Below are 26,715 nucleotides of genomic sequence, written 5' to 3'. Positions count from 1 at the left end.
ATAATAAAGTGCTATCACCGGAACAGTTTCTCACTTCTCTCTCCAAATCTTGTTTTCTTATCATTATTTATTTATCGCGAGTTATTTTTGAAAGCAAGATTGGAATTGAGAAAATTAAACGAAAGCAATATTAAAACTTCAATGCCACATTACTTATTATTTTTATGAAAATTATCATAAGCCGACTTATGAAAAGCGTTTTGTTTAGTTGTGAGCTTTTCATTTTCCATCCTTGTCGCCTTCCGCACGCTTTGTATGCAACCATCCTTTTCACCTAAAGTGTCTTATATTCAGCAAAAGTGCGAAGGCTTCTCTTCTCCCTCTCTCGCAGGTGTTTCTTATAGTCTTATCGCATCCAATCCCCAAAACGTAGCGCAAGCGGAAAATAACCATGTATTTTTTACCACTAAGTAAAAAATGCTTATCATTCTATTCTTACTGATAAGAGTTTAAAACAATTGTTAAGTAAGTGCCGTCCAATCTGCACTTGACTCTGTGCATCTTGAATGATCCTATGGGTTCAGCAGCGCAGTCGTTTGGAAGTTGAAAATTTGAAATGAGCTTGGAATAATATTCGTCAGTTGCGTTCCGCCGCCATGCGCAGGAGGTTGTTATGTTTGACCCTTTCAGAAATCTCTTTATAAAATTATCGTAATAATGAAATCCCAATTTTCTCACGTGGCCGCATAATATTTTTATCTTACGATGGAACATTAATATTATTGTGTAATATCAGTGCACATGTTAACAGAGTTATATACATTTTGAAGAAGATCGAAGTTTAATGAAGTAGTTTAGTGCTTTTCAATATACTAACTGTCAGTTTTGAATACTTTTTACGACAAAGTTTATTGTATTTCACTGTTGGATTTTTATTTACTAAATTTATTGATATTGTGTTGTGCTTACTAACGGATTTATTACTTCTCTGGCGTTATATCTGACAGCAGAGAACCCACAAAATAAAGGTAATTATTTATTATCTTCATATAAAAAAGTTTGTTGATTAAACGTTTTACCCATATCAAAACTAAATGGAACATTCTTTGAAACTAGTTATCGTATTTTTTATTGATATCCTTCTTCCATAATATGAGTCAGAAAAACTAATCATGTACTTTGGTTGTTAATAAAGTTTGTTGCATTATATATTTAAAAATATTATCGCTTTCAACAAAAATTAATGCCGAATATAAGTGCTCTGTGTAGAATGACAGAAGTTTTAAATTAGCATATTAATATATTTTTATAAAATATTTAAAAACATAAAAAACATTCATTATATTATAACGAACTCTCAGCTTCAAATAAAGATTTGATGTTCAAAAAAACAAATTTAAAAAAACGTTAATTGTAATTAGGTACCTACCTACTAGTGCACGAAGAATCTAATCGAAAAAAATAATGCCAATGTTTTCTTGCTCAATTTTCTTCATATCTTTTATAACGTTTTTTTTGGAAAATTATTTGGGTGATACTCATTTGTTCTATCTATGAGCACAAATAGCAAAACAAAAAACTTTTACAACTTTCAGAAAATACTAGAAGATTGAAATAAAATGAACCATTCACGGGTAGTTAAATGAAACATAAAATATGTATTGCACTGAGTCGCAGTCGTAATTAGCCATTAACAATTTTTTTTAAAACAAAACTTACCTACTTTAAATTCTGCAACAACAAACTTTTTATTCTTCAAGTACCTACCTATTTACATAGCTGATACTCTTATAAAATATGAATATTATATTATTTACTCTGATAACAACAGTACTTTTCGATAACGCTAAGATAATTATAAATAAATAGCAAAGTTAATCCCATTGGCACTGTACGTTTTTAAAACCGCGTTCTGACCGGGAGTAAAATGGTCCTAAACCGAGCTTTTTAACTCATGACAAGCGAGGGTTAGGCGGCTTACATGGGCGCTGTCAGTTTGACGTTTACATTTTGAGTATACACGACGCTTACATTTTTATAACGAATAACAAACAGACGAAGAGATGGATTCTCAAAGGTGATGAAAATCTTTACAATGTTTACGTAATTTAAGAATATTAATTCTTTTTAAAAAATCGCCGGACAGAACACTAACGTTATATTTCATACAAGCTTTGAATTGAGAATAAGGTATCGCTCTTTAATAATAATTTATCTGTAAGAGGTTTCAAATTTTTATTGATTTTCACGCACGAGCCTTACAATATAAGCCGTTGCGGTGTTACCGACCCCGACCACTGGTCGATAAAAATTGGTGTTTCTATTGTCGAAATATTCTCACACGGTAAAGAAATAAATTGGTTCCACACAGGGGCCAATTTCATCACTGAAGATGCTGTGCCTAGGGCCATTATTAGGAGGGGACATTAGAGGGAGGAAACCCAAAGGTCTTCTACAACTGAGCTGTTTCGTATAAGAACAAGCCAAACGTCCTAAAAAAACGATAAGATCTCATATGGATTGGCCGTGTACGGATGCTGGACAGTGACAGTGGACATGCGTTTAACGTATCTCCTTATTGCAGAGGGTACCACAGGGTACGCTAGTTCCTCATCGCCTTCTATTAAAATACTTCTAAATCCACATGTCGATTGTTTAAATGTATCCAATTCGATCGCACGGATACGGGAACCTTGGTCATTTTTTCAGATTCAAGCGTTTCCAAGAATTTTCCATGTATGTAGTAACTTGATAACATAACAAAAACAAGTTACACAATTTATTGACAAGAAGATTTCTGACACTTATTTCGCCCACACATTCTAAGATAAATATCTTACTAGATCAACAAATACCTTCATGTAACAAGTAACTCCCATGCAACGACTTAATTAGCCTTTTGTGGCGGGGCCAATTATCTAATTACTGGATGAGAATTTAATAACGGATTGAATTTGAAAGGAATAGAGACGTGTCCTCCCATCATAAACGAAGCAATTGAATTTGCCTCGGTGAGTAACATTAACGATGATTGGATGGCAATGGAGTAATTTAGATTAATTGGGTTCTTACGCATACATAAACAATTAAATTATTTGATTATGTGAATGCACATCCATGCGATGGTCCATTTAACATTGTTCTCATGTGCTTCACAATTCTAATCTTTGATGGCTGCTGTTTGGAAACCTACCAAGTCCAATAAACAGATGTTAACACGATGTTCAAATTACATTGTAATCGTTTACTATTAGGTACTAATTGTTTTACGTAGGTAACCAATAAAACACTTAGGTAGGTCACTGATGATGTGTCAGCGCCAATTGATTTATAGTATAACAAAAATCATAAAAAATATCTTTTCTTACTTAGGCATCTCACAACATGATCATTACTATATTCCAAAAATCATAATTTAGCATGTTCTTAATACTAATACTTTGCTACACATTGATATGAAATATCATCTCAATCATTTAATAAAATCTATCTATCTGTCGATATAAATATAAACATTCGTTTGTTCAAAATCTTAAATCTCTGAAATTTTGAACAAACTTTGAAAGTTTCAAAGTTTGTTCTTATTAGCGCCAGGAGTGTTTAGAGAGTGGATTGAATGGTAGAAGAAGTTGAGGACGCCCGAGAAATACTTCTACGAAATATCTCTGCACAAGAATGAGATAGGGAGTCGAATTAAAGTGGATGTAATGTAGGTTTTAATAGTTACATTATGGTATGCAGTAGTGTATATCGGAAGAAGTCGGAGATGCCCGAAAAAGACATTAGACACAGCGAAGCATGGCCGGGTTTAGGTAGTTATAACATAATTAGGGTGACAATGACGTTCTAAAAATACTCATCATATAATATCTCAGCCATCATACTATGATTAAACTTTTATTTTAATATTTTATAGTGATCGTTGTAGGTATATATGTATTTATATTTTTAGCTAAAGAAATTTTCAGATTTTCAAAATATTATTTTCCAAGATATGAACCTAATGCGATTGGCATTCAACTAACCCATATGTCAGTATTCATAAATATAAGTATGGATATAAATATAATACGAAGGTAAACGATTGACCCTATTCATTTATTCTTCCAAAGCGATTAATAAGTATGTGTGTTTATACCTTTGTACTCGGCAGTGTACTGACCGCACTGACCGTACCGTAAATTTACACATCGATAGGTATTATTGTTTTTTGTTTTCACAATGTTCCGTGAAAAATTATGATTGAACGCATAAAATTTTATATCCATTATGCATTTAAATTTAATAATGAAAACAAATATATTATGATAACCTGGTTTATTATGTCTTCATTCGTTTAAATATTTAGTTTTGTATTCAAAGAGTTATTGCAATGTTTGAATGTAAGAAGACACCAACTCTCAAAACTATTTAGAAACTCAGTTTAAAGCAATTCGGAGTTGTAATGTTTACGAACTGAACCATCGATATGTGACTGGTAGTAATGTAATACTTGTATCGTATAAATTCACTCCAAACACGAATGATGTCAATTCGTTGAAATTCATCGTATGTGTGTATTTGCTTCCGTATACTCCATAATCTCTCCCATGTATACTATAATGGGATGTCTATTATCTATGCATCTAGTATGGGAAATCGAAGCGTTTAATTTCACGCTAGACATGTTTAATCCCACGCTAGATATACAACGGCTATCACTATATCAAATATAACGCATTCCAAAATCCTATAGATAACATCATCAGAATTAAATAAAACATCATATTTGGTTTTCAACATCCCGTTTCTCGTTGGTTTACACAGAATTTAAATTCAAAAACGCCGAGTTTCCAAGAGAACTGTGTTCAGATTAATGGATTTCCCTCTGCCATAATTCAAATTGTTATCGCACCGCGAAAGAATTTAAAATTCGTTAGTCCTTTTTAAAAAGAAAATATTGTTTCTTTACGGGACATTTAACTCGTATTATTCTTGTGAAAGAAATAATTGTATGGCGCCTAGCCAAGGCGGGGCCATCCCCGCTCGGCCAGGCGCGCGATTCCAAATCTCCACCACAAAAAATAATACCTTGCAGTACGATTCCTGAAATTTCACTAGTACTCTTAGATAGCAATTGTTACATGTATTCTTGAGAATCTAAGGAATTACATATACTTCACCGGGCGAGTAAACCTATTACCAACACCGCGAAAATTAATTTAAATTTTTTTTTTTTTGGAAAAATTGATGTAAATGTATTTAAATACCAAATGGATATTTCAAGGGTTGCAGTTTGGACCCTAGGATCTGTAGGATGTATACGTAACGCAGCGAGAGTTGGCTGCAATAAAAAGTGTAACGTTGCATGTATACATGCATCGGTATACGAAACCATCGGCGAGGAACATAAAGGAGGAATATTAAGCCTGTCCGTCCATGTTGATTAGGTTAGGTTAAGAATATTATCTTTCAAAATGTAAAAAAGATAAAAAAAGTTTTTGAAAATAAAGAATAATACATATAAAATTTCTAACTAACATTTCATAAAGATTCATTTAACCTTCACGATCACATTGTGATATTTTCTAATTTTTGACGGAAGATAATGATTTCGTAATATCGAATAGTTTTTTAGCGTAATGATGCCTCAGGAGTCGTTCGACATCAAACTAAATCATCTAAACTAAAATGACAAACTCATTCGTTTTTTCAATAACCATATACGAATTTCAACCGCTCGCCTCTGAAGAATATAGTTCCAGCGCCGCCTGAGGAGTCGTGCAGGAGAGTAACAGAAGAACGGAAGAGTAGAGAGAAGCTCCGGGGGAATTGTCAAAACCGAATTTGATGTTATCGTAAAAATGAGAGTAATAAAGGCGGGTGTCGCTACCGAAAGCAATCGCTGATGGCCATTTGTTAAAATACAAAACTGGTTTGACTGTATTACATCCATGTTATGTACACTTGACTTGTTGCCCCGGGTGCATTCTTCCTTGTTGGCGATAAAACATTATTCCGAATATTGATGAGCGCGAGTAAGAAAAAATCCATTTTATAATGTATCATCTCACGCAATGGACCAATTCATTAATTTACGTATTTTCTGAGATGATTATGAGGATAAATTATTATTACGAGTAAGAAAAAATACACTGGTAGTAGTTCTTTATTTTAATAATACTTTACTAATTTATGTAGGGCTATTTTTGTGAAATATTAGAAGAGATTAGTGTTTTTATCATTGACATAATCAATATAAAAATCAGCCTGCACATGTATTGTGCTCGTAAAACTCGAAAAGTAGTCGACCGATATCGATGAAAATTTAAAAGTTTGTTCTGATTATTGCCAGGTATGAGTAGTGGAGAGAGTGGTTTAAATGGTACAAGTCGGGGACGCTCGAGGAATACTTAACGCAATATATCTGCACCAGAATGAGGTACAGAGTTGAATTAAAGACGATGTGATGTAGAGTTTTAACTGTAGTAATAATAATACTATTTTGATGATTGGTGTAGCGTTTTTGTGCAAAATCACCTCAAGGGCGCATAGCGTGATATTCTGTAGTAAATGGTGGAAGAATTCGGAGACGCCCGAGAGAGAAGTAAGCAATAGCGAAGAATAGCGGGGTCCACTAGAATTTTATAAAATATGTGAATTGTTTATGTATGACATTTCAAATACCTACATTCGTAACAGTGACGTGCAAAGATCTTCAACCAATGTAAACTTGTGGCTATTGTTCGATGAACAATTCCAGCTAGGTATTTGCTAATTGATTAAGGAAGCTTGTTTAATTAACCATGAAAATAAATTTTAAAAAAATCATTTTTTATATCTGAATATTATACATTTTCTAAATCAATAACGATCAAAGTTTCGATCAATAACGAAAATAATCGAAGTTATAACCAGATGCGTTCGACCGCTACTCGAACCTAACTGCTTCAGATAAATATATTTCGTACGTAGATACATGCGGTAGATACCAATTTAGATAATAAATATTGCATAACATCAGATTACTATTCCAAAACCCATTTTCCTGGTCACAATACTGTGGAAACCCTACATCTGTTTGGAAAAAGGATTTCACACGAAAATACGTGCCGAGAATACAGATTTATTTTACATTACTTTTTACCGATATAATGCTTTGTTTTACGATACGCAAAAAACACAATATTTCAGCCGTTACTTCGTTAGTTACAAAAAGTTCTTCAAACGTATTTTATGTGTTCATGTTTCGAGTTAATCACATGGAATTTGATTAATACGCATAAAATGTACATTGAAAGTAGTTTTTGATCAAAAACTCGATTTAATCTATCGAATCTGAACCCGGTGCTATTAAGAGGTCAATAGAAATCGGAAGCAATAAATTAAATACCCAGTACTTAGAAATAATAAACGTATAAGGTCTCCATCGACATTTTTACCACTTAAGGAAATTTATTAAGTCTCAGATTTTTAATTCGTAAACTATTGAAGTTATTTATTTTACAACTTATTTTAGGTTGGCATTTACAACTTACAACACCGAGTTGCATCATGGTTCAAAGTTCAGAAGTTTAAATGAAGGATTTTTTGAACCCATTATCTCTGAGCTTGAAATTGAAAAGTGAACTCCTTTGAATGAAGAGAAAGCGGGAGAGGGCTGAAGAGGATAATGCCTGGACGGGAAAGTTCTGAGCGGAAACTGGAAAAATGGCTAACTTCCGGTAAATTGTCAGGAAAATAGTGTGGTTTGTTTGAATGCAGTCGGAAGCAGTGGCGCGTGGCGGGCCACACGGGCCACACGGCTACATGTCCACACGGACTACATGGCCACACGGCGTACATACTTCTTATTTGTCTGTGAGATGATAGTCAAGTCGTTACCGCTGTTTGTGGGGTCCACTCATCCGACTATATCCCGGGACTGGCGGTGAAGGAGGAATGTGTGTTAGAAGTCTAATTTAGTCCCGCGGTCATTAGCATAAATTATGCTGAGTGGATATGTTAATTAAATTAAAAATATTCTGTCAGTTAGATTGTAATAAAGATGGCATCAGTATATCGAATAACTTTTCAGCCGATAAGACCAAACTGACAGGTAAAATGCCTTCCAAAACAGATATTTCGAATATTTAAATTAAATCTTTAGTCTCTGCTCTGTTTAGTATTTATTTACCGATTTCGTAAACCACAATTTATTACAGATAAAAATAGGTGAACAGTGCCCAAGACTTTTTTCTAGCGATACTTGAATTCTTCGTTTAAAAAAACTTCCAAACAAAGCTATCGGAAAGCATTGATTGAATACCTGTATATGGAAGCGATAATTTCTACCATTTCGTGATAAACATCTTGTTGGGTGAGCATTATCATCGAATGTAAAAAAGTCGATACCTGGAAATTCGGCTGTAAAGTGGTTTTTGAAAACATTAAGGCTGCGTTACACCTTGTCAACACTGGCCACTGGTGCTGACTGCGGGCCCCTGCCCCCTGGATGGGTCCGATAGGCCAACAAAATAATATTAAAGTAAAGCCACATTTCGGTGGCTCTCTCCGCTTTTAAACGCCGCTCGGAAGAATTCCAGTTTAGCATATTTTTTCCCATTAAAAGTTTTGTCATTACTCGCCGCGAGGAGGGGCGGCTCGTTGCGCGTAAATATTTGCCGGTCATAAATGCACCGTCGGGTGGTCTTGCTTCTAGTACTGGAAACTATCTCGTGTACCAGTCCCGTTGGCAATTAGACAGTAGTAGAATCAGATTGCTGCATCAAAATAGTTAAGATTTGCCCATAAATTCAATTCAATTAGATTATGTGAAGGTGCCTACATCGACCTCCGTGGTAGGATGGAAAGCTAACATACTATGGACGCATTCCTGATTAAAATACGTCAAATCATTATCATTAATCGAAAAAAAAACTAGCTACCTCCAGAGAAAGTAGCAAATAGATTTTAAAAGTTGCTTGAATAGGTACTGAAGTTATCTGAAAAGTCTTGCGCTCCAACCTTACTCTTCCATCCCCCACAATAGTTTCTCTGGCTTCGCGCAATTAAGACTCCCACATTGCAATGATTTTTTATTTATTTAATAATATTAACTAATTCTAGAACCTCAAAGAGTAGCCGGGGAGCTAGGTATTATGAAATTATAACATTCCCCAAATAAGGGCACCATAGTTTCTCTGACTTCAAGTGGTTGGGACTCTGACGGCGGAATTCGCTGTACATAACTGTGTACATGACTTTTTAGTTAATAATAATATTTGGATGATTTGTATAGTGCCGTTTTTGTGAAAAATCATCTCAAGGACGCTGTACAACCATTCATTATTCATTATTACTAACCAATTCTAGAATGTAAGTGAGTTCATGCAAGGAAACACGGTTACTATTAGTCGATTTTGCTGTTGATGCGAATGCAAAAAATAACTCAAAATGTGAAAATCTTTTATCTAGGTACATACATAAGCAAACCTTGTTTGTTAACATAGTATTTGAAATGGACGATTCTACAGAGGCATTTCGTAGTAGTAATAAAAAAACCCGCATTTTTAAAGATCAAAGTGTAATCTTGTACTAATTTTGTACAAATTAAATTTTTTATTTTATTTTTATAAAAGCTACTACTTAAATATTATGAAAAAATATGATATTAAATAAATGTATTTCTCAGTCATCACTAGGGTGACTTGTGCTGAGGCGAACTAAAGTTATTTATTTCTGTGTTATCAGTTTTCTATGTCTTTTTGAATGTTTTTTTCATTAATCTCTTTCAGCCAGATTTTTATTCTTGATTTGTAATGGTTAAAATTTTCTATTAGCTTTATTTTATTTTATTTTATATTATAGAAACAAACAGGAAATGATTTACAGAGATGAAAAAGTATACAGGAATAAGATACTTCATGTTGGGTACCTATGATATGTTTCCTTGTAATGTCTGCTAAGTGGTATATTTATTCCTTCATTACTATGTGACGTGTGTAGTATATAGGGGGAAGAAACAAATATATTTTATATCAGGGGGAAGGATGTTGTAGAGTATCGTTGCAAAATAAATATAATTTCTCTGTCCGAATGTGATTTTATGACCTGGAATATTTTTTATGTCTGCGATTTGACCTAGTTTGATGAATACACGGTATTGTAGAGGATTCATTATTTTTGAATAGTTTCAATAATATATTTTTAGCATATTTTTGTTGTACATTTGGTATATCAAAACTATTAAAAATTTCAGTCGAAGGCGTTTTTATTTGTTCTTTCAGCATGGTCCTTGATTCCTTTTTGAATTGTGTTCAGGTTATGTTTATACTTATATACAGCAAATCCCCATCCTATAATTCCATATTCAATACGAGAATGACAAAAAGCGTAATAGATATTTTTCGTATCCTTTTTATTCACCACATTTCTAAGATTTTTTAATAAATATGTATAAGTTTTGTTTTTCCGTGATATATTTGAACATATCAAAGGTATCGTTAAATTGTCCCTTTACAAGTATGCAGTTAAGCTTTCTTTCGTTTATAAATCAATGATTTCTTCCACGATTGTTGTCAATGATTGTTGCTGACAGGAGTATCTTTCGTAAACAGTAGATAAAGATCACCTCTCGAGAGGTTTCATTATTTCAGTTCCTTCGATGAGTATTTTGTACAGCGATTAAGATTTCTGATAAAAAAGTCAGGAAATAAGAATGTTTTGTTAATAGTTCAAAGAAGGCTTATCGATTATTCAAAGTGCTGCATATTATGTTTTCCTGGAATTTAGGAATTTATTTTCAACATTTGTTTCTTATCACATTGATAATATTGAGGTAAGTCGCGTGGTTCTCAATGAGAATGATATTATAGTATGTAAAGTTATTCATATATCACGTCAATATTTTTACAACCTAGAAAATGTGTAGTACCTATCTACAATATGCCTAACGTTGTTGGTGAAATGAAATTGGAAGGAACAAAACAAATCCCTTATTTCGAATGCTTTATAGTTATTAATAGCTTTCGAAGTGCCCTTTATGGATTATGGATTTTTTTGGAGGGCGATAATTTATTAAAAAAACGCATTTATTTGAAAGCGTACTAAAAAATGATCAGAACAGGTGAAACCAGAAATTAGCATTTATATTTGTCGACAGCTTACCAACTTTAGTAAAGAAGAAACAAACAATATTCCTTTTATTCTTAGTCCCCTCCCTCTTTGTCAACTCGTCTCCTGTAGAATGACTATTATTTGCATAAATATGTATATACTTTCAACTCTTCCAAAGAGTCATGATCCAAATCAACCCTCTTCAAAAAGTTGAAAGATTATTTTAACCGAATTATTTTTACTTATTGCGTTGCCTTGGTGTTCATTTATTAACAAACAAAGTAATATTGGATGGTATTTTCTTTAGAACACAGAGTTCCTTGAGGTGATTTTTCACAAAAACGGCGCTATACAAATTATCCAATTATTATTATTATTATTATTATTATTATTAGTTCGTGTTTTCTTCAACTCATAACCACCAATTAACCATTGTATTTGCACTGTGCTGTGAAATATTCTTTAACTTTAGACTTTATGAAATGATTCATTATTTGAAGAATGCATCCACTTGGTAACATTTTACACTATTTGTGCAAATCACAATGCTGACCCTTTAGGACCCAGGCGGCCGTTACGCCACTGATCCGCATTACGATAATTTGATTTTCAAGTTATCTTCATCGGTGCACCTCATTATATTCAGCATTATTAATTTTTATAAATGAATTAATATTTTATTCTAATGTCTTTTGCCATTTTTAATTTAAAAACCGATCCTATTAACGCGAATTAAGAACTTTGATACTAAATTACGTTTTATCTCTAGTTATGGTTGAGTGAATTCATTAAAAGAATCGTCTAAAAAACGGGCACTCAAAAGCTAAATAAGCTGTTTCATTTGTAAAAAATCCAGGTGCGTACTTTAGTAATCGCACTAATGATGGGCACCCTGGGGTGACTCCGCCTGGGGTACGTTTAATCCCCATTTCATAAATTCAAACGGGGGTTACTTGCACCTTGCTCTTAACTTGTATTAAATAGTCCTTAAACTTTTCGACTCTTGAGATTAAAGTTGAAAGAAACATTTAAGAACTTTCAATAAATTATTCAGTAAGCAACTTTCCCAAACAAAAATTTGCCAAAAAATGCTTTTGCAATTTTCACATTTTTACTGGAAAACAATTAGATTCTTGGAATTAATATTCTATGCTTGATCGTGTTTACATTTTTTTTATTAAAACCATAAAAAAAATATCACATTTAATGACAAATACTAAAAGTTAGTAAAATCTTTAATTTTCTTCTTTACGTTCTGCTCTTATCGGAGGTTTAATAACATAATTAATATCGAAACCATTGATACGCTTGTCTGTAGAGAAGGTTTTAAATAGGCTAAAATCAATGGTGGATATCCTCAGTCACGAGATTCACCTTATTTTGAGTTATGTTTCTCATGTAAGGCATCTAATTTTAAGCCCCTGCATTCCGAATTTCTACAGATTTATAACACATTTCAATTTTAAATTATCAGTTGTTAAGTTCCTAAAAAACTGCGTGTTATTTTTTAATATAATATCTATACATTTGCAAAGCCGAAATTAATTTTATGAAATTTCCTCGATAGAAAAAAAATGGCAAAGTAAGCTCGAACATTATTAAAAATACGTTTTATCTGTTATTTAAATATGTTATAGGTATGAAAAAATTCACAGGGTATCTTTAAATGCAACTTAAACATTTGTTGATATTATTAAATATTATCTTTTTTTATATTAGCGCACTCCCTCTAACATTTGTATTCACATATCTCCCTTTCAAACCGTCTTTGAATGCTTTCTACGGAGCCTTGACCATAAAATGAATCGATGTAGGTAGGTTCCTAATGAATAATTATTTCAAAAGAATGTTCCTTTATGCTAATGCCTAAGTATCTTCTATTTCGAAATTGGAAATAGAGATTTCTCACGGTGTTACCAGTAAACTTATAAGGAATTAATGCTATAATCATAAATGTACTGAACATTGGTACGAAATTTTTTCAAAGATTTGAATATCCAATAATCATGATGAATCTGGTCAATTTGTCAAAATAAATCATAAATTATCCATTGATTTGTGAAATTCGAATAAACCGGTATATTTGAAGCTTATGCGCGTCCATATGATATTTCATTTAGCGACAAGAAAAATAAAATAAATCACTTTTATTGCCGCGTATAAAATTTAACGAGAATGCGCGATGCTATCGATGGCAAATGAAGCTATGTGGCTTGACATGTTTGCAGTAGGTCGGATATGTACCGGGACCTCAGAACTACAAGAATGATGCTGGTATGGCGATGTACCGGGAACTCAGAAGTACCAGGAGGTCTGATGATGTACCGGGATCTCATAAGTATCAGAAAGTGTCAGCAGGTCTGGCCTGGTACAAGTTACTCGGTACTTGGAATACACAGCTTGTGATCTGGGATGCTGCATGTTGTGGCCACGCACTCTTGTCCCTGTACATTGTATGTGTTCGAGTCTGCAATAAAACTATGATAATTTATGCCTCGAGTGGGAGAGTCGATGGGTTAATATGTAATTATTCATAAAGCAGTTTGGCAATAATTTAAACATGCGTTTAAAAGACTGGCGCTAATATTTGTATTAATACAATGTATCGCGATGTACCAACGCATATTAACACTTTTTACTTTATTTTATTTTGTCATAAAAGTACGATAAAGTGATACGGACAAATTTGTATAGTATCTGCTTCACCCAAATTTTTTTTAAATTTTTTAAAAACAAAAATTTTCAAACATGATATTTTTTGTGTTATTTTTTGTTTTATTACTAATATTTTTTGTTTAATTTAAACAAATGTAAAAATATTTTTGTTGTCCTCTCCTAAACACAAGCAGCTGCTTTATTAGGAGAGTGATTGATATATTTTTGTTTATATTGTTAAAAAAAATTGTAACCTTGTTTATATGTTTCAATAAATATAAAAAAAAAAAAAAAAAAAAATGGTTTCATCATAGGTCACTCTACCTTAAGTAATTTATCAAAATTATATATCCGTATGACATGGTTTGAAACAATAAGTGGACACCATATACACCGATTTTAGTATAGTATTTGTTAAGGTTCGACATCAAATGCTTATGTATAAATTCCGATTGTCGGGCATCAAAGGTACATATTGTTGAGTTGGATTGTCAGTTACCTTAGTAACCTTGCTCTGGGTAAAGATTAATTCTCTACAATATTATTATCCGAGGCCACCAGTGGTGTTCCTCAAGGGACCCAACTCAACCTATTTAAAATAAAAATAATCATTAAAAATATAGTTAACGAATTTAAAGATGTGCAAACTTGCGGACTTCCTAAAACATATAAAAGAACACGAAATGCATTTTTTTTGACAAATTTGATCATTCAATGTCTAGTAATACAATTTACCTAAGCTCATTTCACATCTTACATAAATATATATTAAATAACATTAAATGAACACCGTAGGTCTTGTAGTATTATTTAAGTTTCGATTATTTTTTCGTTACTATTACATGCTTTAATATAATTGTTTTCATATTGAGTTAATCAATTTTACGTTATTGCACACTTTAAATATAATTTTCGTTAACATTCTTTTCTATTGATCAATTTTTTTGCATATATTGTAATAATAGGAATCGATTATTTACTTAGATTAAAAGAACAGCCGAATACGTCTAGCTGGGTGTAAAAAAATCAGATCTCTAGATTGATACCTGGGTTCACGGAGTTGGTTTTGTCCAGGTCTTTGCGGCGGATGCGTCTGGAGGGGCCTGTTGAGGGTGACCTTTGATTAGGAGATTCGTCTCCTAATAAAAGTTTTTCTTTGATTCGATATCCGTCAGACACGCCGTATCCCAGATTCCTACTCACCTCTCATAGCTTTTTCCTCCCCAGAACAAATTTTCTTCAAAAAGCACCCCAAACATTTTCCTCAGGGTCTCCTGTGTAAATAAACAAATAAATTGGCTAATATATCTGAGAAAAAAGCTGGACACCAAGGCTGGCGTATCAGGTTTTTTAAATTACTTAAAAGAGTTGATGTTTTTGTCACAACAATCCGTGAATATTATTTTTGAATAATTAGTGTCAATCCATCACGAGGAAGCTATCTCGACACTGTATACCGTAAGCTGTTCAGTTATTATATTTCCAATTGCCACCTTTTGATAATAGCATCGGAAAGCAGTATTACGCTGCGCTTCAGAAAACTGGACCAGTTTCAATAATTTATACAGAAATCAAAATTTAAAAAATATTGTGTGATTATAATTTTGAGTATTATTAAGTGGTCGGTTTGTATTTTAATAGCGGAGCTTTATATTGGAAAGTGTACGCGTTTTTAATATATTCATGTTTTATGATCCCAATTTCGATGGGCACTGAAAAATAATTGATAACTTTCTTGTTAAAGTCGTCCGAGACGTGTTTCATATTACGCTTCCTGAATCTTCGCAACGCGCAATTACGTTTTTAAAACAGGAATCATCTCACGGCTCACAAAGCTCGGATAATGGCCTATTCGGCTGCCTATAGTGCCTACCAACGGATCCAGAATTGCGAACAATCATGGATTCTGCCCGAAATCTTATTGGATTAAAGCGAGCGGTGAATAAATGATGAACAATTTTTACCAGATTGGAGGATATGTAAATACCTACTACCAGAATTGTCTTGGTTAGATTCCATCATTCAGATCGATATGTCTGTGAAATGGCTGTAGTCGAGTTTAGTTCTACCATCCCCCTTTTCGTCTCCTAAAAATGGGATCGTAATTGCGAGATACCTCCATTCATTATCATAACATTCTTAAAATGGCTGAAGTTGTGTTTAGTGACTATATCCGAAAAGCTAGACACTTTATTATTATTCTCCTTTCATCTATCTTTCTCTTTCCATTCCTTAATTTCCACAGTCCGACAATGTTTAACAACCAGCGCCCCTGAGGTGATTTTGCACAAAAACGGCGCTATACAAGTCATCCAAATATTATTAACAGGGATCGTATCAGAATCGTCCTGGTTCTTGGTAAGATACTACCTACTACCTGGTAAGATCATACCTACTCTAAACGTTGGCGTTTTTTGAAATGGCTTTTCCGTATTCAGTGACCAGATTTGAATATTCTATAACTTTCTGTTTTCTCTTTTCCTCATAATATATTTTATTCCTTATAACCAGTCTAAATTAGAAGGTACCATAGTCCAGCTGGGTTCGAGCAGTTGGAATTCTGGCGTGGTAATCTTACACAAATAATAATTAAACTCTAATTCAGCAGAATTTGTTATGCAAAGAGAAGCGGTGCAAGGCGCATTGATAAAGTCTTGGCTTCTTTATTCTTTAGAAACACCTGCTTGCATTGGGCGGGACTGATATGGATCCACCGCACAGTGCACCATACACCGCAAGGCACACCTTTTGTATGTCCCGCTTGATAATTTGTTACACTTGTCACTTTGAGGGCGGATATAAAAGGGTGAATATGTTCGCTGTCTAGTTGGTGGCAGCTTGGAGGTAATTCAATATGGTATAATATATTGCACTTGAATTATGTGCCGTATGAAATTGTGACATTTGTTGGTATATCTGGTAACGTAAATGCATTTCTAAATTGGCTTCGATGTAGATCAAAGCGATGTATATGTAATTCAATTCTCAACAGCGCAACGAATGGAAATGCGAATGTACGTTTTCCTTAACAGCATTAAAGTGTTACGAATGTTTACTATAAAAAAATATAAACATATATATAGCTGTACCCCGCCACGCGTTACTGTGGCTCCCTCCAAAACTTTCAAGAGCATTCTCGAACTTCCCGGAACCTTCTAGACTCACCAACACACTCCGCCACTCAGTTTGGAATATTATTAAACCTTCTTGAACTTTCTCTATCCAGAACCTTACTAGAGCATTCGAGAACCTTCATGAACTTTCTAGAACCTTCCAGACTCACCGACACAGTCGGCGGGCCCATAAAGAAGCATTGTGCTAGAAAGCACATTTTCGTCACCCACCCCCACCAAACTCTCTTACTTTCGATGTGACACCAAGGGCTATCTACCACCATAATCAACGGTGGGTGGCAGTGGCTGAGTGTGAAGAAAATTAGGCGGTTAGGGAAACACGGGTATCTTTTTATAATATATATTTTATTAGAAAATATTCCCATTCTGAAGAACATTGATAGGCTGATGGAAGTGGGGCGGGAGAAAGGAAAGAGGCAGTTCTGAAAGGACTATTAAGATCGGGTCACTAAATATCGCTAAGTCATTTCGATATGCCCACTCGTATTAAGTGAAATTGGGTTCCAGAATATTCTTCAGAAGACAAAGAGCTTCTATCAGGTAGGTCGTCATCATACCACAAATAAAAGTATATTTTGACTAACCGGAAGATAAAAGACGTTAAAAAGTACGTGTCTTCCTTTTTAGTCCGGATTTATAGTTTTAAAATGAGACTAATCCTCATTTACCGAGTTTCTCACAAAGGTGGCTCCGTAAGCCGACTTTTGACATTATGAGCTTTTAATGTGGCATTGTTCGCCGAGTCTTTTTGTTTCTGCTGTAATGCAGTGAACACCGAACACCGAGGCGGGTGACCGGTCACCGGGCTGAGGGGAGCAAGTGGGTGTCTCGGTCCAGATGGATCTACCTGCTACCCGAATTGTTTATTGTTTCAAGGCTTTGTTTTTTTGCCCGTCCCAAATAGTTGTGGTCCGCTTTTAGGGTTCCTTTTGTATACCTGCTAAATACCTCGGATCGCCGACGATCTCTCAATTTATTGTTTATTTTTTATCTGGAATTCGCGCAGCATGTTCAGACGGACCAATGGATATGGGTAGAATAATTAATTAAAATTAGCAACAGACCTTTGTCATAAATGATAACAAAGTATTTCCCACTTTACGAAAATGACAGCGCTATATTATGTATTATGTAGGGCTTTTGGGTTTTACTATTTTCCCACAAAATTTTATGTCGAATTTAACATTCAGCAAGATAACAGGTGAACCTTTTTTTAACGCATACAATGACAATAATAATAATATTTTGATTATTTCTATAGCGCTGTTTTTGTGCAAAATCACTTCAAGGGCACTCTACAAAAATATCATACATTTGTTCAATTATCTATCTTGATGATATTTATTGGCTAGGAAAACGAGGAACACATTACGGAGACCGTGAACTAAAGTCCGAATGGTTATAAAAATATTTAAAAATATAATCAAGATTAATTGGACTGCATCATTTAATTAATTCTGTAAAAATAGTACCTCAAAAGTACACACAAAAAATAAATCTGCTTTAAATGAAGACGTGAGCCGTACTGTGGACTGTGGGTTCTGTCTCCGGATTAAATCTCGCACATTAATTAACTTCCAGCTTATGCTTTCAGGTTTAATTAAAAAGGCAAGACTGTTCCTCGCTTTGCATTCATCTTCCCGCAAATCATGTACGATCTCCTTAGCAGTGAACGACTCTCCTCTCTTTGTTTAACTTTGTAATAAATCTCCAACGAGTTAACTGTGGAACAAAGTGCATACAGGGCTACCTCCGGTGGGCACCTATCCTTCCAAGGGCCGGCCTTATCTCCTCACCTTACCTGGAGCCCTGGTACCCGATACCTGGTAACAGGAGGGCCTGGACCCTATCTCCCTTGTAATGCACTTTTGCTGTAAAATAAAAATTAACTAGAAGATAAGTCATTTCCTCCCGGCTGCTGCGTTTGACTTCGGCCACCTTCTCTTATCCCAATGCCATCTTTATAGGCCAGTCTACTTAGCGGGCTTGATACATAGTATCTACCCACATGTTTTATTATTGTCGTAGATTCGGGATACCTTCGTGTAAAAATGGTTCATATTTTGATTATCTAAACAAAAAAACTTTTTACGTAGAGTCTGAATTAAATAAAAGGAAATTATTAGTAGATAGAGGACAAAATCATTCCATTTAATTGCGGATAAGCTTTACCGAAATGTTAATTGGATGAATGCACAGATGCTGTGAAAGGAACCATCCATACAGCACGTATCATGTACTTCCGGCGAGGCTCGAAAATGGTTAATAACGGATGAAATTCCCCCATAATGAGGGATGAAACGACATTCCTTTCAAACAATTTTAATTACAGTAATTGTTCGTCAAATTGGTGCGGAGAAGTTCACTGTTGAAGTTCTAAGGGCAAATAGACGACACGGAGTTGTGTGAAATATTTCCCATAATGATTTTTTGCCCACAGTTGGCGCCAGCATTCGAACACATGCACGGTTACTGGGTACATTGGGTACTGGATACTGGGTAGATACTAATATTTAGATATGATCTGGGACTATGTGTCTCTCGCTCCCACGATAGATCTGCTACACTGATCCCGGCGAGAGAGGATACTGCGACAAAACCTGACTCGTGAGAAGTTATACCGATAGACTTATCCGAACACATAACTTATGATTGCATTTCTATTTCGGTAGTAATGCCGATGTGGCATTTGAATAGTAAATCCGCACGAGATATTCGGCATTCCTGCCCATGAAATATGGTGCTTCTTATAAGTTCACAACCTTTATTCACCAATTGAACAAGAAGAAATATAGCATCCATGTAAAATTTGACACTTGATTCGATTTGTTAAATAAAATAAAAACCATCACTGTGTAGGTATATAACTCCAACATTTCACACTAACAATGTTTACTTAAATTCTCTCACTTCTAGAGGTACAAGCAAATAAATTAGTGAGAACGTATAAAAACGTGACTCGTGTAAAACCAGTTTATTGTTGATTTATTTTTGTATTTGCGTTTAGCTATGTTAATTTATTTTTTAATGTTTGTTTATAATTTGGTGTTAGTGAAATTGAAATATAACTCTGTCCCACCTAAGTAAGCGGTTATCTTACCTCTGTATGTAGGATCTATTTCCAAATAATTCAAGAGCCACAGACGTACGTATTCAATTACTAGACTGGCTTGATTTAGGCACCGATAGAGTATAATTATTCATTGAAAAAACCCAAATTGTGCCTCGAAGCACCAATATGTTAATATAATTATGTAGTTAGATGGTCATTTGGGACCATTATTGAGCCATATAAGGATTGCGTATTTTAGCAGTAGGCAGGTATTGGAGTTGCGCGTGATACCTATTATGCTTTTACAAACTTGTTCTGTTGTAAGTAAGATAATAATAAGCTGTGCTTAACATGCACACAAAACTAATGTATAATATCACCTGAAAATGCGCAGTAGTTAATTATTTTTCAAAAGTAAGACCAATCTTGCCGGGTTACGAATAACCTGTCACTTTTTCAAAATCTCCTACCACCGGATACGAATCGAGACAAGTGCACGCTATTGTCAACAACTGCTGAGCTCTGTTAAATTTATAAAAATTGCAGTAAAAAGTAATCAAGCCTATATATTTAAGTGATCAAACGATAAAGACTTTAAAAATCCACAATCTACGTGATTAATAAGTTAAATTCTGCATTGCATTCCATTAAAAGTGTACGAATTTAAATAATACGGAACTGTCAAAATTAATTGTTTTCAAGATTACGTTCAAACTACATCAAAAGTGCTCAATTTTGTTTTTTGCTAAGTGTAACAGTGTTAAATCACCCAGTCTTTTTTTTTTTAAAGTTTTAAATCCAATTCTATTAATATAAAAGTAAAACTATCAAATATTGAAAGTGAAAGATTTAGCAAAAACAGCACTGTCATCTCTCAAGCTGAATTACAATATATGAAGATCTATTATCTCGCCTACTCATAACTCGGAAGTAGTTCAGTGGATAAATCGGTCACGCTGAAAGTTATATCAACGGCGTACGTTCGAGCCCCAACCAAACCAACCAAAATTTTTATATTTTATTTTTATTTTATTTAATCTCTAACGCACGACTGTTAAGTTGCGGGGCGCGTTCAAGGCCCAGAGAATCCATCGAAAATTGAATAAATTAAAAATATTAAAAATCTTCTAACTATGCCTAACTGCTTAGCATGTCCCGAATCGACGGGAACTACATTTGTATGCCTAGTATGTAAAGGAGCATACCATCTTCTCTGCGGTGGAATCACAGAAACCGCTTATCGACGACTGACAATGGAACGGCGCACTCAAATTAAATGCAAGAAGTGCGGAACCGTAGCGGTTGGCACTTCTTCCCAGGCGCAGTCACCGGTTTACGATATCAGTTGTGATAAACCCATTGGATCTGAGAACAGCGAAATCCTGAAAAGTCAAAATGCAATCATCTTACAAAATAATAAAATACTGGATACAATAACCTTCATGAGCAAGCAGTATGAAGATATTCTCCTCCGCGTGCGGGAGTTAGAAGATAAAAATATGGTGTTAACAAAACAAAATTCCTCTTTAGAATCCCGAATTGACCTACTAGAAGGCCAGCTTGAAAATGTCGAAAGGTCGGCAAGAGCCAAAAATATAGAGGTGAGGGGAATACCCGAAATAAAGGGAGAAAGTTTGAAAAAAATATTCCACAATATATGCCAAACCATTCAATCAAAAGTAAATACTTCAAACATTGAAGCGTCCTACAGGACACAAAAACACAAAAATGGACCTATTGTTTTTAAACTGACCTCGAATCGCGATCGAGAACAATTACTATCGGATATAAAAGCCTTCCACAAACAAGCATCCAGTCCCGAGGAGAAGCTCAACACTCTGAACTTAGGGATTGCCGGACCAAGCTCACCAGTCTACGTTGCGGAACACCTGACATTTCGTGCTAACCACTTGTGGTACCTGGCCCGCAAAGCTACAAAGGAAATTTTTTTTAAGTATTCGTGGATCAAATCAGGGCAGATCTACGTACGTAGAGATATCGGAACACCTGCAATTCTTGTTTCTAATGCGGAGACACTGGCACTACTCTCACCAAATTCATCACAATTATAGTTCTAAAATTATCATGTGTAAAACTTTTATTGTATCGTATTATTATTTTTTTATTGTACTTGTTTTGAGGTATCACATATATTGTACTAGTGTCAGAATCAAGAATCCGGTAAAAGATACTATTCCTATTTCTATTGCTTTGAAACATCAACATTATTTTCTAACATTGCCAACAGTAAGAACTCTACATACAACTTGTTTTCTAAATTGCTCGCCAAGTTTTGTTCAGCTTCTAGTCTTCATCCAAAGTTTAGCTACCAACACCCTACACCAATTTAAAAAATGGAAGATAATATAAATAATATTTTAGACAATTTGTCGCAGATTCCATGTATCGAAACAAGTAGTTCTGTAGAAGTTCAAAAAACCCTAAATAAATCCAACTTAAAAATATTTTCCATGAATATCAGAAGCATGAACAAAAATTTCAATGAACTAATGATACTACTTACAGAACTTGACTCAGACTTTGACTTGATTATTCTGAGCGAATGCTGGATCAGAGATAACTATATTCCTAAAAACATAAAAAACTATAATCAATACAGTACTCAGAAAAACCAATTACAAAATGATGGCGTTATTATATACATAAAAAATCATATACAATACTCTATAAAGGAAATCACAATAACTCACTCAAATTGTCTTAAACTTGAAATAGAAAATAGCGTTACTGTTCTAACTATATACCGATCACCGAGCACTTCCAATATAACACCATTTTTAAACTCGCTTAATCAGTTTCTGGCATGTATTAGAGATCATGAAAATGTTCTAATTATTGGTGACCTAAATATTAATATTATAAATACAATGCATCCCCAAGCAAACGACGACATAAATTTATTAACTCTTCAAGGATTTATCCCAGCTATTACAGCCCCTACTCGTGTCTCAGAGTTATCCGCCAGTTGCATAGACCACGTCTTTGTCAAATGTAAGCTAAATATCAAATCTCTCATATATCAGTGCACTGTGACAGATCACTACGCTACTATCACCTCCATTTCTCATAAAATTCAAAAATTACCAGCATCCACTATAGTGGATGTATATATATAGTTGTATACAACTAAAGAAAATGTCTTATGACACTCTCTTCAAACTGGTTTCCAATGAAAACTGGTCAAATTTCTACAAAATTAGCGATCCAAACTTAGCGTGTGAATCTCTCATCAACATCCTACATAAGCATCTGAAAAATGCCACATCCCACACACACAACAATCAAAGTAGTCGTACAATTAAACTAAAACCTTGGATAACTACTGGTATTTTACACTGTATCCGCAAACGTGATAAACTTCATAAATATTGTAAAAATAACCCCACTGATTACGAATCTCTCTTATTTTATAAAAGATACAGAAATGCCTGTAAAAAAATAACCTGTACGGCCAGAGAAGATTATTATAGGAAACAGATAGAGGAAGCTGCGAATGATAATAAAAAAATCTGGAACATTGTCAAAGAAATATGCTACACCGACAAAATTACCACACCCATAAATAAAATAACCATCACAAATAAAACACTAAATGCAACCGAAAATTCAGAAACAATCGCAAATCACTTCAACCAATTCTTCTCTACAATCGGATCGGATCTAGCAAATAATATTTTAAAAAGAAATAGCAAGTCTGAAAATAATCTTGCAAATACTATCTTTCTCGATAATCTGAGTTATGACCCTTTCAATCTCACACTAACAACAGAACAAGAAATCACTGAAATCATCAATTCACTCAAAAATACACACTCCACGGGAGTTGACAATATATCCACTAAACTAATTAAACACCTTAAACCAATCATTGCTAAGCCCCTTGTATACATCACAAATCTAAGTTTTCGAACTGGCCTTTTCCCAAACACTCTAAAACATTCAACAATTATTCCTATCTTTAAATCAGGGGACAGATCAATCGTCAATAACTATAGACCAATATCTCTACTGAGTCTAATCTCTAAAATAATCGAAAAAACAGTAAAACAAAGGCTCTACAAGTTTCTCGAAGAAAATAAAATCCTGTCAAAAAACCAATACGGCTTCCGCAAAGGTCTTAGTGCATCAGATGCAATTGCAGCTTTTACTAAATTAATTTCTGATAACCTCGATAAAAGTCGCAAGCCCCTCGTTGTATTCTTGGATCTGGCTAAAGCCTTTGACACTGTATCTCACCGCATACTTTTGAAAAAACTCTCACAGATAGGAATAAAAGGTGTTCCTCTTAAATGGTTTGAGAGCTATCTAACAAATAGGTCCCAGTCAACTATTATTAACTCCGCTAAAGAGTATAGAAGTACAAGTTTGCCAATCACATATGGCGTGCCCCAAGGCAGTGTGTTGGGCCCACTTCTGTTTCTAATATACATTAACTCGTTATGCAATTTGGATACTGGTGGCACTATAATATCTTTTGCCGATGATACGGTTATCATATTTGCAGATGAAAATTTGAATTCAACATTTGAAAAAGCAAATCATGGTATAAATGAAATAAAACACTGGTTAGATTCCAACCTCCTCACTCTAAATATTGAGAAAACTAAATACTTACTTTTTTCCATACGCAAACCTAATCTCCCTCAAAACTATCATAAACTTACCATACATTCATGTTCACAGAACTTCAACATGGCTACATCACCTCACAAAAATTGTTTATGCGATAACCTTATAATATCAAACGAAATTAAGTACTTGGGGGTCATTATAGACAATCAACTGCGATGGGAGGCCCATATAAATTCTACAACAAAAAGGCTTCGCAAATTATGCTACATTTTCTACTCTCTCAGATCTATCCTTAACCTACAAACACTAAGATGTGTATACTTTGCACTTTTTCAATCAATTACTACATATGGTATAGTGGGATGGGGAGGTTGTGCAAAAACGATTCTTCATCCCATGGTTTTAATTCAAAAACTGTTACTAAGGATAATATTCAAATGTAAGCCAACAAACCCATCAGAACCACTTTTTAGAAAACTCAGAATATTAGATATTCGACAATTATATGTTAAGACCATTCTCATATACATACGGAAAAATGACTTGGTGAATAAAACACAACAAAAAATTAACACCCGTTACTCGTCACACCTAAATTGTAAAATTCCCCAAACGAAAACAGCTTTCGCCCAGCGGCAGTTTTCTTATATTGCTCCCAAAATATTCAACTCGCTGAGTATTGATATCAGAAAATCAAAAACTCGCAATTTGTATGTCATAAGTGTTCAAAATTGGTTATTTATAAAGGGAAGGAACTTTTTCAAGGAATGCCTGCCATCATTAAATTAAGCTCATTTTCTTTATTAGTCATTTTTGTTTCTCATTCAATTCTGTAAAGAAAAAAGTTTAATAATTAATTAATTAATCTTTATTTTCATTATTTCAACAAGTTCATTTTCATAATTTCTACTTTATTTTCATTATTTTAACAAGTAAAGTAACCTATTTATTTGCTGATTGTGTTCATTTTATCTCATTAATATCAACAGTTTAAAATACGGTTGATGTACACTTGAGCAATCTACTGAACTGGGAACCAGTAAAAGTGTCACCTATTATACACATACATTGCATGTAAGAAAAAAAATACTTAGATTAACAAGTTATCAAATATTACATTTATATAATTATATAAACCTATGTATATAAATTTCGACTACCATAATACGGGCGTGTGTCTAGTGTGGTAGTCGAAAAGCATGTAAAAACTGTACACATTAATATTTCATGAAAAAAGAAAAAAAAAAAAAAAAAAAAAAAAAAACCGTCTCACTAAGCGGAATCGTTACTTAGATCGTGATGGAGGACTTAAGACAATCGAGGAATAGAACTCGCGATGCCTGGGTGGGAACCCAACCCAAATAAATACCTACTCGTCTAAGCTGAATGAACCAAACGAATGGTAAACAAACACATTATTTTCACCAAAGTAGTTGTTGATTTGTATGAGGACCCGCTTGACTACTGTAGTTTAACCAGAAACCTTTATAGGAATCGATCATGTAATATATTAGCACAGAGTGGACATGTTGTTCTCCCTACTTTCAGCAGGGAAGGAAGACAATGGCTTGTTATTAATTTCTTCGTGGGGGCAAACAGGGGAATCGCCTAGTTCTTGATTCAGCAGGTGGGAATAATTATTACCGGCAAGGTGTAAAGTTAATTAAATATAATAAAATAAAAGAGGGGGAAGTATTGTTCCCAGGGTATTTTTTCAATTCACTTGCAAAAGCGTTAGGTCAAACATAATCCAATCAAATGGGCACTTAAATCAACAAACACACCCATAAATTTGAAAAGGAATTGTAATTGTAATCATTGAATTAAAATGTAGTCTTTATCTAGTAATATTTCAATACACGCATAAAATCCATAACAAAATAATTGTAACTTGTTAAAGAATAATGGTTTTGCCCTTGGCTCTGATGCCTTTATACAATGTGCTAGGTCATATTTTTCGTTGTGTCGATCTTAGATCGTTAGGCGGCACTCAAATGATAACTTCTATATCTACCGAAATAATAGCAGATAATTATTTTATATTCTAGTCGTGTTCTCCGAACTTTAACCAACAAACAAAGTGGCCCTGGGCGTTCCGCAGGTCCGTTGGCTCAGGCCTCTGAGACTCTGAGATTGACCGACTACACGCAGACACCAGACATCATCCTGAGAAATGTGAACAGTTCCGACGGCCACGCGATCTTAAATTGTTCTAAAGCCCTGACGACACCGAGTAAGTTTGGTCGAGAGTGCATATAAATCCAG

General features: G+C 34.2%; 1 protein-coding gene across 2 annotated transcripts in view; it reads left to right on the top strand.

The window, feature by feature from the left end:
* Positions 1-551: 551 nt before the first annotated feature.
* The window catches only part of LOC149426374 (netrin receptor UNC5B-like), a 160,377-nt gene continuing 134,213 nt past the window's right edge, over positions 552-26,715 (top strand). For both annotated transcript variants that reach the window (XM_089650947.1, XM_089650940.1), the window contains exon 1: positions 552-968. The gene's annotated coding sequence lies outside the window, so the exon portion shown is untranslated. The remainder of the gene's footprint in view (positions 969-26,715) is intronic.

Source organism: Hesperophylax consimilis, chromosome 1 (genome assembly GCF_061612785.1).
Source record: "Hesperophylax consimilis isolate HC1 chromosome 1, BYU_Hcon_1.0, whole genome shotgun sequence".
NCBI lineage: Eukaryota > Metazoa > Arthropoda > Insecta > Trichoptera > Limnephilidae > Hesperophylax > Hesperophylax consimilis.
Note: the sequence above shows the minus strand (reverse complement) of the source record. Positions and strands in the feature narration are given on the sequence as shown.